Source organism: Ambystoma mexicanum, chromosome 3q, assembly GCF_040938575.1.
Source record: "Ambystoma mexicanum isolate Mex_15411 chromosome 3q, UKY_AmexF1_1, whole genome shotgun sequence".
NCBI classification, from domain to species: domain Eukaryota; kingdom Metazoa; phylum Chordata; class Amphibia; order Caudata; family Ambystomatidae; genus Ambystoma; species Ambystoma mexicanum.
The window spans coordinates 786,891,467-786,907,356 of record NC_090926.1 but is presented as its reverse complement, the minus strand read 5'-3'; the positions used below and the strand labels follow the sequence as shown (position 1 = coordinate 786,907,356).

Genomic DNA, 15,890 nt, shown 5'->3' with positions numbered 1-15,890 from the left:
TTACAGATTTTAAAAAAGCAGTGATCAGGTGTTGCATGCCAATTTCGGTGCAGTCAAAAATAAGAGTCATCAGCATAGCTCATCCAGGTCACACCCAGATCACATCCAGGTCACACCCAAGTTGTCCAATTTGGGAGAAACAAAAGCTGCCGGGTCCAGGTCTGACATGTATACATTGAATAGATAGGGGGCCAAAATGCACCCCTGTCTAATATCTCTAAAGGTCGGCACCCTTCTAGACAATGCCCCTCCCTTATTTAATCCAACCCGTACAGCAGAGTGTTCATGGAGGCCCATAATAAATCTTAGCCAGCCATGCAGGATTCCCCATCCCTGCAGCTTGGACCACAGAAGACTCCTATTGACTGCATCAAATGCTGCAGTAAGATATGGTTGCAATGAATACAGATTCATATTTTTTTGACCAGGCATGAGACTGAAAACACTTCAGGACAAATCCGTTAAGCAAGGTCGATATGTTTCCGAAACCCGGTCTGTCACTTCTTCAGTCTGCCAGTCGTGTTAGCCCATTGTTCCAAATGCCACAGCAAAAAAGATGCAAACGTTTTGCTGTCAGCATCCAATGTGATGATTGGTCAATGGTTTTTTGGGTCCGATCTCTCCCCTTGTTTATGCATTGGAATAATATAAGCTATGCTCCATGAGTCAGGAATGGAATTAGACTCAATAACATGTCTCAATAGAAGAGTTAGCAGTAATGACCACATTTCCGGACAGATTTTGAGGAGAGCATTAGAAAGTTTATTGGGTCCCTCGAGGAACTGATCCTCTCCAGGATGCCATCAATCATCTCCTGATCAAGAAACAAGTTGCAGCACAAGACCGGCTCGGACCCATCTAGTGCCTTCTCAGCAAAAATCGTCCTTATAGTACCTTACCCATTCCTGTTCTGGGACTGCATTAATCTACTTGGCTACCGTGGAGATCCCATTCTCATTCAAAGATTGTCCAAACTAGCTGGGATCTTTTTATTTTTCACCACCATTTCCCCTCAGCCATTTCTCATAATTTTGTTTAACCTTCTTTATATGGTTAACTACAACTTTGGGGCTAAGATCCTTCCTCACTTTCAAGGCTTTAACCTGTACTCCAATTGAACATGTTTTATCCACTAGATGTTGATCACAGATATGGACATGCTTTCTGTTGTACTTTTGACCTGATGCCCTTTTGATATGATATGATATTGGATTCGTATTGAGCTGGTAGGCATGTGTTTCAGAGGGTGACCAGGCAAAAGGGAGGGGAACAAGGGAAAACAAAAATAAAACAGCAATCTTACTAGGCCCAGTGACATTTAAGAAATACGCAAGTGCATGGAAAAGGGAAAAAGGAGGAAAGTGCATGGAAGGGCGGGGGGAGTGCGGAACCGAGGAGAGAACAGTATAAATAATAAATAAAATAAATGAATAAATAATGGCATAAACCATGGTAGTGCGGCCAGCAAGTGGCAGGTGAAAATTAGTCAGATAAGGGATATCTGTATGGGTACAGATACAGAACCCCTGTGCAAGGGGTGGCCCGGAGGCAGTGCAGGAGGGTGGCAGGGTGAGCAGGTGGCCCAAGTAACAGAGGGTGGTCAGGTGCACATTGCCAAGAGAAGAAACAGATCAACAGGGGAAAAAGGGGAAAAAGGCAGAGGCAAAGAGGAAGGTCTTGAGGTGCTTCCGGAACCAGAGATGGTTTTCCTCAAGTTTCAAGGTGGCCAGGAGGCTGTTCCAGAGGGAGGCCCCAGCTGAAGAAAGAGATGTACCCCCAGCTTGTTTTTTTTTGCAAGACGACTAACCCTGAGGGAGTTAGAGGTAGAGGAGCGAAGGGCTCTAGAAGGGAGGTATTTACAGAGGATAGCTGAAGGTATTTTGCACCCAAGCCCCAGAAAGCCTTGTGGACAATGCAGAGGGCCTCATTACGACCCTGGCGCTAATGGGATAACAGCGCCGTAAAAGGCTGCAGCGCCGTTAACCCATTAGTGCCTGATTACGAGGTCCCTTTGCGGGACCCTACCTTAACGGCTAGTATACACCAGCCGTTAAAGTAGTGACCCGCAAAGGGAACTTGGTGCTAAGTACGGTACCGCAATTTGAGGTACCGTACTTAGCGCCTTCCCCATTCCCATTGAGCCCTATGGGGCAAAAATGGGAATGGGGAAGGGCCATGGAGGAAGGGGGAATTACTGCCCCGCCAACCTTGTAATGGGGTGGTAATTCCCCCTTTCTCCATGGCGGAGTCGGTAAGTTACTGGCATGGACCATGGTGTTATTAGCACCATGCTTTTCCGCCTGGGTCATAATGAGGCCCAGAGGGTTTTAAATGTAATCCTTGCATCCACTGGGAGGCAATGAAGGGATTTCAGTGATGGAGAGATACAATCCCAGGAGTTGAGGCCAAGGACAAGTCTTGCAGTCCTGTTCTGGATTAGTTGTAGAGGACAGAGAGTGGAGGCAGGTAGATTCAGAAAGAGGCTGTTACAGTAATCAAGTCTGGAGAGAACTAAAGCTTGGGAGATAGTGGGCCTCATTATGACCCAGGCGCTAAGTGTTTAATGGCGCCGTAAAAAGGCTGCGGCGCCGTTAAACACCTAGCGCCTAATTACGAGGTCCTTTTGCGGGACCCGACCTTAACGGCTGGTTTTACCAGCCGTTAAAGTAGGGACCCGCAAAGGGACCTTGGTGCTAATTACGGTGCCGCAATTTGCGGCACCGTACTTAGCGCCTTCCCCATTCCCTTTGAGCTCTATGGGGCAAAAATGGGAATGGGGAAGGGCCATGGAGGAAGGGGGAATTACCGCCCCACCAACCTCGAAATGGGGTGGTAATTCCCCATTCCGCCATGGCGGACTCCGGCATGGACCATGGTGCTAATAGCACCATGGTTTAGCGCCGGAGTCCTAATGAGGCCCACTGTGATTTTTTGAGGGAAGGAGAGGAAAGGCAGAGTACCTCTGAGGAGGTGCAATAAGAAGTTTGACTTTTTGGAGATGTCAGAGATGTATGCAGAGAGCCAAAGATAACCTTGAGGTTCTTAGCAACACAGGTGGGGGTGGGAGGAGGGCCAAGGGAGGCTGGCCAGAGAGTAATAGGAAAGGATGGAGATGGTGTACCAATAAGGAGGATCTCAGTCTTGTTGGCATTTAGGCAAAGATTGTTGGTGGCACACCAATTGTGAATGGCGAGTAGACAATCAAAGATGAGGGAAGGAGAGGAGGAGGCTGAAGGAAGCCTGAACATGAGTTGGGTGTCATCAGCATGCTACTGACATACTACTGATTTGCTACTTTTTCAGTAGCAAAGAGAATTTTAAAAGGTAATCAACCAGGAGCTCAAAGGAATCCACGCTAAATGTATACAGCTTCCATAGGAGAGTAGTTTCCCTTAAGCAACCTGTTAAGACATCATTTACTCATTTCATAGTGTGCGTATTCCATTTAATTCTATTCCCGACTGGTAAACAGTGAGATTCACTGGACCCTCATAATCACACATATCCAGTTTTTAATACTGTGATTAATATAAATGATCACTTAGTTGTGTACTTTATTTCTAAGTGAGCACATTGGTTGAAAAGCAAATCCTCAACAAATGTATGATCGAGAGTGGAGCCAAGATCACCATTATGCCATGTGGCCTTGCTAGGTACATCCCATGTTACTTGGCCTTTTAGCCTCTTAAGCCCCAGGCCCTGGAGTCAGAAGTTTACACTTTTCTTTACAGTCGATGGGGAGGAACGGAGATCTTAACATCCACATCAATACAGGCTCCATTTAATTCTCCGGCTATGATTGGCTGGACCCCTCTAAATCGAGTACAGCAGCCATTAGTGAAAGACAAAAGAGAGTCAATGGCCACCCCCAGGTCACAGACTCCCCTATGCCACTACACATTAACTAGGACCAGATTCATCCATCTCATCCCCTCCAAGACCTTCACATGTATGGCAAGAATCCCCTGACCTATATTTTGGGTGGACACTACTTGCATACCAACATTCAACTTAATCAAACTGAGGGCCGACCCAGCAAGCATTTCCAAGCGGACTGATGGTAAGAGGCATACCCATCAAAAGAGGGACATTCAAGCAGCAAGGTCTCCTGCAACAGTATTAAATGGTGTGATTTTAAGAATGTTCCCAACTCAGGATTAGAAAAGAAAATGTAGCGCCCCTGGTATTCTAGGAAATAAAGGAAACTTGAGTATTCACACTCGGGAGATCAGACTGGAAGGTGTCGGACAACTATGACCAACCCTTTATTTGTGTTTTGCCCCTCATGATTTCCTTGGCCACGTGTATCCCTCTTCTTTCTGTGTCCTTTACGTCTACTGAGACATGTATTTCACTAGGTAATAAGCCAGGGGCATATCCCCTTCCTTTTATATTCTTGCTTGGATCAACATTCTCATACATTGTTAAGTCAAGACCCAACAGTCTCAATAATTGTAGTTGCATAACATGTTTGTAAAGGATAATTTGTGAGCTTAGGAACATAACCGAGCGGTCTGTTCTGTGTAGATCAATGAAGTACACCCTTCAAGATGTCTTGAGGAAAGTGCCCTTAAATTAGGCATTTCTCCCAATAATTGCAATATGTTGATCCTATTTCAAAATAAAGTCTCTCTTCTCAGGAAGTAAACTCTCCATTAGGACTTTATAGATTGAGCACTAATGGCATTAAAATCATGCATTCTTTTCTCCTGGTTATGTAACAGCCAGCGGGATTCGGCTATGTTACCTGTACCTCCTCCAATTGGCCTATCTCGGCCTGTCAAACTCTTTACAATACTGAAAACCTCCGACTGGATCTTGACATCATTCTTCATATACAGGCCATTTATTGGCCACAATAAGGTTCTTCTCCTTGCGTCATTGATCACAGGACTCAGAATTGGCCCTGTTGTTTGCTCTACTTTCATGAACCACATACTCTGACCTCCTCTTTGTTCAGGAATGTCATTAAATCTGATAAGTCCGGACTTATTGCCCAGGCTAGCTTCTCTGCCATCTGTTGAGGTGAGACCTGGGACCCCCCCAGACACTCCCGCCGAGAGGGCAAACACACATTACTAATTTTGAACGGACTGTGTCACTCTTTGCTTTCACCTGGTGTAATGGTGACTTGTCCTTCGCTTCCTCCACCACCTCTACCTCCTTTGATGTGACTCTTCCCCAGCCTTCCGCTGTCTACTGGCCTTTTTGGCAGGAACTTTTTTTCTGAGTGCAGCTATAACTGTGGGTTTACTGGTCAAGGCACACAGAGATTTACGACGGGATTGATTAAATAGTGTTCCACTCTGTGTTTTTATCACTTTTTCTTTCCACACAATTTGGTTTTAGCTTTTGCTTTCCCTTTCTGTTTTTCCTCGGTTGCAATTTTCAGTGGCAAAGCCCTGACTTGGGTAACTAGACCAGAAGCGCAGTCAACAGCCTCACCACAGATTCTTCGGCGGTCATGTCACCTCCTGTTTCCACATCAGAATTTTCCAATATCTCCACCATTACGGGTTCCCCAAAAAGGGCTTCCGCGCACTCCTGCTCAAATGTCTTAAAAGCTGGCTTTAAGACTGATGTCCCCTTCTGAGGCTATACGCCCCCTTGATAATGCTTGGTGCCTCTCAAGGTTGCTCTTTAAAGAGACTGGCCCTCATTACGACCCTGGCGGAAAGGGGTTTACGCCGGCATAAAGCATGGCGTACCTTTCCGCCTGACTACGAGTTCCCGTAGCGCCATGGTGATTTTTACGCCTGCTTTTTGCAGGCGGAAAAATCCATGGCGCTACGGGACTTGTTGTTAATTACGCCACCGTAATTCACGGTGGCGTAATTAACGCCTTCCCCACTCCCATTATACCCTATGGGGCAAAAATGGGAATGGGGAAGGGTAAATGGGGATTGGGGACTTACCGCCCCGCCAAGGTCGGAATGGGGCGGTAAGTCCGCCAACCACCATGGCGGAGTTGGCAGTTTAGCGCCATGGACCATTGTGCAAATTGCACCATGGATCTCTGCCAGGGTCGTAATGAGGGCCACTGTGTTTTATCCTTGTGCCACCAATGTTTCTTGGCTCAGAGAGCTTCTTAGGGGCACATCAAAACAATAGCTGCCACTTCCTATATCAAGATTACCCACATTGTCCTCCTTTGATTTTGTAAAATTGCAGTGGGTGTTCTCACTCAGAAAGCTTGCCACTACAACGTGCACTATTGTTCATCACATTTTTTAGGGGGGTGGGAAAGGGCACTTAAGGGTTTGGGGGTTAGGGAATAGGTAAAATAGGTGGGGGGAGGGGTTGCAGGACTCCCCCATCCCCTGAAAAAAACTTTTTAAAAATGCGATGAACATTTCCACATTGAAATGCAAGGCTTTGAAAAGTCTGGCGATGAAATGACATGGAACCGTCCGCAGCACCTTTTTATTTTTCAAAATATATATTTATTGGTTTTTGTACAAACATTGCATCGAGTGGTTGCGAGTACATAAAGAGCGCTGCGAGCAGCGACGTTGAGCTTCGGGGTGCAAGTAGTAAAACAACAAGGACAATGTCCTTCATAACAAAACAACAGTAATAACAGGTCAGGGGACAGTTCAAGGGGAAAGGCAAGCGGTTAGTCTAGCCCTAGTGGGCGGTGATAGGTTACAAGTGGGCGAGAAGGGATCCATGTATGTTCTTTAGGCACTGGGTCATACGTAGGTGGCGGTGAGCGTCAGATTGTCCGGGCCTTGATGCGTTATTCCTGGGTTTAATAGCCGGCAGGACCTTAGGCCAATCTGTACCTCTGCTTCTGCGTTGTCCCCTCTGTATTTATTCAATTTTGTCCATCCATCGTAGGGAGGGGGGTTGTAGTGCCAACCCTGGGAATTTCTGGGTGTAGTCCAAAAAGGGAGCCCATGTTTGGGAGAATTCCGCAGCACCCTTTTAAAACTGAGGGCAAGGTCTGAGTCTTCCATTTGCTCACCTTCCGCACTCCACCTGTCGTATTCGCTATGCAGGCTGAAATGCACTCCCCTGGGGACTGCTCTCTTTTGGTGGCCCTGCTTGGCTCTGATGCTTCTATCCTGAAGTTCTGACGAGCTGCTCTCCTAATGGCTCACCTAATGGCGGCTGCTGGCAGCCTTCTGCACTTGCTTGGTGCAGGCTGGGTTCAATTGCAGTGCTGCCCTATCAGACCTCTGTTTTTGTTTTTATTTATTTATTTATTTATTTATTTATTGTTGTTGTTATTCAATACGTTAATGCGGACCGAAATCCGTCACTCTGATGCTCTGTGGAGTCATCTCCGCTGCGCTACCGTCAGTGGGTCATGCCTGCTCAGCTCCTCGACGGAGCTTTCAAAGTACGGTAGCGAAGCGGATATCTGTTAGTGCAGGGGCGAGGGGGTCTCCACAAGTGAGGTGAATATCTCACGAACCCTGCTCACACCCGAGAGTGGTCGCGTCTCCTGACTGGGAGCCGGGAGTCCCGCTCTCTTTGCTGCGCTGCTGCTGAGGACCGGAGTGCGCTCTGGGTCCCCGGCGCGGCCTCGCTCTATGTCGGGTGAGGGAAGCATTCCCTCGTCGAGCCCCTGCTACGCACGCCTTCTTGCTGTGCAATGCGGCTCAATGTTACGAAGTGTCAATCATATTGCACATGCCATAATGCACAATGCATGCACATTCGACCGTTCTCGATGTGCGCTGCATCAATATCAAGGCAGAATGTAGTTCATTCTATTCACACACGCAATAATACATAATTAAATGACATTCAGATCACTACAGAAAGGGGAAACCCTTTAACTTGCCGAAGAGCAGGAAAGAAAGAGGAAGGCACCCTGCAGGAAAAGACACAAGGGAAGCAGGGAGTGCCGAGTGGAGCAGGGAGTGCCGAGTCGATTACAGGAGTTAGACGGAACATAAGGAGTTGTATTTCAGAAAAAAAGAAAAGAAGGAATATTGAAAGTTTTTTTTGTTTTTTGTTATGGATAACATTTAGTGAGTTTTGAAACTGCTGAGGAGCATGACTAAAGAAAGGTATAGCATAATGCGCTCGCCTCCGGTCTTGACTTAGAATTTTGTTTTTATGCTCAGCGATGAATTGTTAATATTTCCATTCTTGCACTTTGGAACCGTCTGAGCTATAGGTTCCAGGTCTCCGTGTTCAACGAGGCGGGGCTCCGACACCCTCTCGTCCTCCCTTTAGGATGAGCTTAAATGACTGGTACAGGCACAAAGCGCCACATGTGCGTGTTTCTGTGTGTTTGTTTGGTATACTGCATACATTTTTGGGGTCTACCTGCTCATTCTCCAAACAGAAGCATTTTGCATAACATGTAAGGATCATGTCATTAACAATGTGGAAAACTGAGTTAAAATTGAAAATGATCTTTTGTAAGAAATTATGCTTTTTTTCCGGTGAAAGCAAACCTGTATTGCACCCCCAAAGAAATTCAGAGTTCCTGTGCTGTGTGAATTTACCATCAAGATGCATTTATATGGTGTTTTCATACACATTGTGTTATCCACAAATGTAATACATTGTTTGAAAGCACATATATTTGCTGAGCAACTGTTTTGTTTCCAGTGGGTTCGATTCATTTTCAAGTTGTATCATGTTTTGATTCCCTACAGCATACTTTACACTAGTGTCCATCCACTCAACCTTAACTTCCTTAACTTCCCGTCAATTGGGTAAATTACTATACATGGTCAGTGGCAGCACAGTCCTTGCTCAAGGGTGAGTGATTGTTATTGCACCAATCACAGGGGTCGCAGCCTCTTTCAAATCTTCAAGACTACAATTAAAACATTCTAAACTTGGCTCTCCACGAAGTGCAAGCCCTCTTTAAAAACAAACAAAAATGACTGTTACATTTTTTAAATTAAGTTGCAAAACCGGTCTCTGTAGTGATAATCCGAATAGGTATTTCACTTTTTTATCTAGCACTTCATGCATGGTTCCTCCAACTTCTAAGCACTGTGATTATTATACCTCAGTCGATAGTCAGTTTTCTGACCTCTGAAGTATGTTAGGAGGTAAGTTAGCTGTGCAGGTTGAGTCGTTGCTGCTGTGATCTGTGTGTAATCTGCAGGTCAGAGGTACGAATCCCGGCAAGGCCAACCCGGCCTTTCAATCTTCAGAGGTAGTTAAATAACTACCAATTTCAGTTGGCTGATGATCGTATGTAAATATGTTCTATGTACATTCCTTTGGCAAAAGCGCCTTATAAATAACAAATCATTTACTCTGTCTAGCCAAGATTTGGGCATGAGGTTAGATATATAGTTTAGAATTTAGCCCTTACCTCTCTGCACTGTTGTATCATGACATGGGCATACCATTAGCTAGTACTAGTTCCAGGAAATGAGGACTTTAAACATCAAAAGACAATTCTGCTATCGAACCACAAAACACACATCATGGCCATGTTTAGGAAGTGAACCAGCTGTAGAGTAGCTTGGAATTGCTATAACGTGTTTTTCTGAAGCTGAATCCCTTTTAATTATGGTTTACTGAATTCATATTATGAAAAGCTTTTCTGATTTCATTTAGTGTATATATGTGTACTACTTGCTATAAATGTTATATCAGTTCTGGCTTTGAGGGTTGTGCAGTGCTGAGGCAATTGACTGTTCCTGTTCTATGAGGGTGGTTCTCCCACCGCTGGATCGGTGAGGCACATGCTGGGCATGTTCTTTATGACAGTGGACTGCAGAGGCCTATGATGGATGTCCCACTTATATGCGAGTGTAGCTTGCACCGCTATGGTGAGCCCAGGCCCTTAATTTACTTCTACAGTGTGGGGGTGCTTGCACTGCTCCATCCCATGCAGTTTCTTCTCCATGCAAGTGGAATTTATACTGTTGTGACCCACAATGTATCTGTTCCAAGTGTAGTAATCTTGCATTGTTGAGGCTCCCAACGTTCCTGTTCTATGTGAGGAAAGCATGATCTACTGTGATCCAGGGTATACCTTTTCCATATGTTAGGAGTGGAGTGTGCACTACTGAAGGCTATGTTACACCTGCAATGAGAGGAGCTTCTACTGCGCAGACACATTCCTGATCTGTTCTGTGTGTGGGAATCGTCTACCCTTGCTTTACACCTTGCACTGACCCCCTCCACCAGTTTTACATGATTACAGATTGCATTGGTGTTGCCCTGAATGGCCTTTTCTGTTTGTGTGGGGCAAGCCTACACATTCCTACTCAGGCTGACCTGCCCTGTGTGAGCTTAGTGTTGACAAGCTTGAACTGCTCTTGTACCCCCTCTTTACATGCAATATAAACTCAGAATGTAAGTGCTCATCTGTGCCTCTGCACCGCATGCTTTATTTGTTAATTGTGAGAGAAACCTTCTTTTATGTCACAATGCGGAAAGCAACAGCATGATAATGATTTCCATACAGCTTTAACTATTTGCACAGGAGAAAACAAATGTGTCCTCTCGTGAAATCACATTTACTCTCAAAGTTTAATAATAGAGAGTAAAATACTCCCACCTCAAAATGTTATCTAGAGCACTGAGTTTGTGCTTCTACTACTGGCATCCACACGGCCTGGCTAGGGTCCATTGTAAATAATCCATCAGTGTGTACAGTCCGCCGACAAAAGGAGAGTCCCCTTTCGGGCTATGGCAACACAGCATAATGACATTGGGCCTCATTACGAGTCACCTGGTATGGAAATAACGGTGGCAGTAAACCCGCCTCCACCGTTGTTTCCATACCGGTGATCTCGAAATCCTGCAGGCGGAGGTGTCATTCCCACCAGTTCTGACCTGGCGGGTTTAACATCGCCCGCTTGCAGGCGGACGTGGAAACACCGGCACCATCATGAGATGGTGCCGGTGTTTCCATGGTCCCCATTCCCATTGAGTCCTATGGGACTCAGTGGGAATGGGGATTTACCGAATTCCGCCTCCGGAATTCCCGGGTCACCGGGGTTGTAATGCCCCGGTAATTCCAGGAATCACGGAGGCAGAATGGTAATACGAGTCCGGCGGTAACCGAGCCGGAAAAACCGACAGGTTACCGCCAGACTCATAATGAGGCCCATTGTATCTAAGTACTTAAGCTATTATTTAAAGAATTTGACTTTGACATGGGATTGTTTGCCTCACAGCGGTGAAGAATCCTCTCTAAAATCACACTCTGTTTCGCAATCCCACTCATTCTTCCCTTTAGCACCGAACAGAATACCTAGAGCTCTTCCCAGTGCTGCCAGAACCTATTGATTCTTGGACTTTATTTCAATCTAGTATTGCACAAACTTCCATTCTGGCCCCATCTAGTCCCTTTCAGATACACAACTTTATCTTAAGGACCCAACTACCCTGCCTTTTTCTTGCCCCCCTTTAACCCTGAAATAATGGGCACTGCTACATTATCGTTCTATCACTTGACATGCCGTGGAAATCAATGACTTTATTTTACTACGTAATCTTGATTTTCTGGCAGTTTCGGAAACCTGGCGGAAAAACTATTCAGGGCCTTCCTGTAAATTCTCGATAAGTATTGCATCTCAGCCACTCATAGAAACTCAGGGAAAGGAGGAGTGGCTGTCATTTTTAAAAATGATTACATGCCCACCTCTGTCCCATGCAGGGAGATCACTGGTTGTGAATTACTCACAGTAGCATGAAAAATGAGCTTAATAAGCAGGACCTTGTATATTATAGTTTATCGGCCACACTCATGTAAATCCTTTTTCTCCCAATGTCTTTTGGAAATGGTCCTCACTTGTGAAACCAAATTTCTCTGTGATCTTATTGGGAGCCTTTCATTTGGATTTTTAATGACGATAAATATTCTCAGGCTCTGGTCTTACTTAACATCTTCACTAATTTAGACATTTTCTTGCGTACCCTCCTAACCATAATTGAGGCTGTACGCTAGAATGGGTCTTATCATGGAATATCAGGCCTACTAGTTACTCTGTTATTTTGGTAGACTGGTCTGACCTTGTGTCCATTCTTTTTGGACTTCCATATATATATATATCAGAGAATTTAGCAGTAGGTGGCCCGAAACGGGCTAGAACCTACCGCAACAAACATAAGCTCACGTCTAGTTCTCTCGACAAAGCCTTTAATTCTATGACAAATAACTTATTATCTACTTCTGATTCCTTAGTAAACTATGTCAATACTCAGGTCAGGAAGATCATTGCTTCTGTGACTCTTTTAAAGACCAAATTGGTTAAAGGAAAAACATTTGGTGAAAATATGTCTCTCTCCTGAACTTATAGCTCTAAAAAAGACCATCCGCTGATTTGAGTATAAATGGAGAAGGGATGCCAATTGTTTCATTGATATAGGAAACTTAAGCAAGCTAGAGTGAGATATAAAGCAGCCATTATCAATGCCAACAAACACTTGTATGCACACTCTATAGACCAGGGATTTGAAACTCCAGGCCTTGAGGGTGAAGGGTGGGCGTTTGCTTACATCTAGAATTTAAAAAGTACTGATGCATCATCGGTGAACATTTTTGTATTGATAGAAATTTCATTCGTTTTAGGGATCAATATCTTGGAGATTTAAAAACCAAGAAGCCGCTTATGGGCTGATGAATAATTGGTAAATTCTCTTTCCCCTTTGTGAAGAAATCTCCATGCCTCAACCCTGGAAAAATCAATGAGCATTTTAGCTACCACATTAATGTTTTTTTCATCCCCTCTGTTTTATCTAACGCCGGGTCCAGTAAACAGATGTAATCCCCTCCCAGTATTATCTCCAATTCCACGAAGGAAACTAGAGTCTGTATAAGGCTGGTACAAAATGTTTCTAAATTTTCATTAAAGCCATGTGGTGGTGTTGGTGTGACCAACTGACCCCACATGAGTCCTTTGAACATTAGGTCAGACAGCCCACTTCACAAATGGAAAACCCTCCTGAGGAAAATAGCCACTCCCCTTTTCTTACTACCAATCAATGCAACAAAAATGAACATTTAATACTCTGTATGCTTTCTCTTTTCATCTGTGGGGAGCAAGTGAGTCTCTTGAAGTAAGGCCATTGAAAGATCTTCTGGATAGATTCATCTTTGCAGTGTGGATATGCGCTTCACTGGGGAATTGAGATCCCTTACATTCAGGATCCAGATTGTAATATTATGGTGGATACTCATTCAGGGGTAGAAATTGAGATTTGATGAGCAGGAGCTAAGAGCAGCTCCTGGGTATTGGGCATCACCCGGTAGGCAAGAGCTGCCTTGGTAGAATCAGAATCTAGTACACAGCTCTCCACAAGTCTAACTTACACATGAGATGCAAACACAACATTTCTGTTCCTGATGTATGTTCCATTCTGCTTTAGATTTATTTATTTTTAAACTTGTAGAGCGCACATAACCCATGGGTACCTATGTGCTGGTTACAAGACATAATCAGGTTGAAAAAAGGAAGGGGTGATGAGTAGGAGGATAGTTCAGGTTAGTCAACGAGATACGTTTTCAAAAGGTACAGTATGATGGTTCCGCACGGATGGTAAGTGGTAAAGAGTTCCAAAGCATAGGGGCCTTGACAGGGAAAATCGAGACTCCTGATCTGCGGCATATCAATCTCGGAACGGAGAGGCGATGGCAGTATGCGGAGCGTGCATGTGTCCTTTAGTCGCCTTTTTCAATATTACCACACATAATTATATTGCATATGTCATATCTTAACCCTGTATTATAATCCTGTTCTCATAACCATGCATTTATTAACAAAACTTGGATATCAACCCCCTTCTCTCCTCTCAGATGAGGTATAAACAAAGAACTTACCTTCAGCATCTCAGTAAAACAGTCTGCTATATTAACCTTTTAGACAGCATAATTAATCTTTTTGGTCAAGGATCCCAAAATCTGGCTAAAAAACTTTGCAAACATTCCTCCAAGCCTTGATCCAGATTATTTCTTGGGATCACGCTCAGATGGATGTTTGGACACTGGTCACAATTGTAGGGATCCTGCCTGTGGGAGCACATTTCCTCTATTTGTTCCTCCAGTCAGTTACACTCTTTACCTTTTCTTGTTTGCAGACAGTTTTTCCACTTCATCCACACAGTTTATGACCAGTCTGACGTTTTTATTCAATTCTGATTTTGATTTCAAGAGCTTTTCCGCACTCCCCTTGATTTCCTGCTTTATCCCCTGTACATCATGCTATGTCACTAAGGATTCCATGGTGCCCGCTGGTTGTGGAACACTACGTACTTGTGCTTCAACTGGGAACATTTGCTTTTTCACATACATTTCTAGAAATATCTTTATATCCTGGCCATGAGTTTTAAAATGATGGTTTGGACTTGTTAGTGGGGACCGGCAGCTGCTAATCTGTGTGTGCCAGGTAGTCTCTAAGGCTAATGACAAGGAGCACACAAACAGAAGCACCCCGGCATTCAGAATATACACCCGCTATTATGAGCTCTGGCTAGCGGTTGCAGAGTCCTCTGACTCTCTTCCGGAGTTGTGCTGGAGATACAGGAGTTAATGCATCATGTTCAAAAGGTGCTGCACCTCGGGTGAACTGTTAGGACCCTGTGTTCCCCGAGGTGCATTCTGCGATAGACCATAAGATTCCCCTGTTTATTCCGTGTTTATTCGTAAACACTTGTGTACAAGCGCGATAGAAATAAAATATCAATCAATCAATCATGCTCTTTTGCTTGGCCTCATCCCAATGTAAGACCTTCAAATCAGTGTAAGGTGTTTCTCCCTGTAATCTGATCCTTTTCTGGAGGAGGAATGAGTAGATACCTGTAGGATACCTGAGTATAGGAGTCTAACACCTTACTGCACACACGTGCATGAAAAATGAGTATCCCAAGGGGGTTAAGGTGACCGCCAGGTGGGAGAAACCCAGGGAGGGTTCTCAGTGGGTTTGCCCTGCAAGCAGACAGCAGCTCGGGTATCTTAGACTTAATAAACAGGCACAGACTTAGTAGTTTTGTTTAAGCATGGTCAGCTTTTGTTTGATATGATGAAAGAATGTCCAATCAATAATACATTCACTGAATCCATATAACACCATTTGGCTCCCAAATGAGTTGCTCATGTCACGTAAAATTGTACGACCATTTGTTAAATAAATACATAACATGGATCATAAATTCCACCTGAGGAATAGTGCTTTACATGTGGTAAATAAATAATCACTCCTTGCATGGGGCGCCCCCTCATCATGAACACTTTCTCATTTGTTAAATAACTAACCTTTTCTGTCACAGGTTTCTCTTGAGGAATGAAAGCTTTCACATTTAATAAATAAATAACTTATTCTGTCACAGGCTTCTCTTGAGAAGGAACGCTTCCACTTTTGATAAATAAATAACCGTTTCTATCACATGTATCCCCCCCCTGAGAATGAACGCTCCCTCATTGGATAAATAAACGACCTTTCCTGTCACAGGTTTCTCTTGATAATAAATGCTTTCACATTTGATACCCCACTGGGCCCGTATCATCCTCCACCCTAACGGGAATCGTATAACCTCACAGAGTAGGCAAAGTGCCAAACTCCGACGGGATACAAATATACATATGTTTTCCCCCAGAGCTGCGGCAACTAAAAGAAACAGAATGATACTGCACACGACCCAACTGGTCGAGGCAGCTTTCAAAAGAAAAAACAGGACACTGGTCCATCACTAGTGGACCAACCCCTACCGGGTACCAAATGGGGCTTTAAGCACAGTGTCCACCTGCGTCATTAATCCCCACCCCTGCACCACATGCAGGAACACGACTCACAAGTCGCCGACCCGGAGCAGTGAATCTTTCATCAAGTTCTTCTCATCACCAACTGCCCCCGTGCTGACCTGGATTGGCGCACGTAGGCCGCGATATCCTCTCTACACCTCTCCCTTCTCCTACCTGACCCAACCGGGATGCAACACTACTGACCCCGCTCTCCCGG

General features: G+C 44.7%; 1 protein-coding gene across 1 annotated transcript in view; it reads left to right on the top strand.

The window, feature by feature from the left end:
- Positions 1-15,890, top strand: part of LOC138448016 (proton channel OTOP2-like) — a 138,341-nt gene that overhangs the window by 26,865 nt on the left and 95,586 nt on the right. The gene's annotated exons all lie outside the window — the stretch shown is intronic.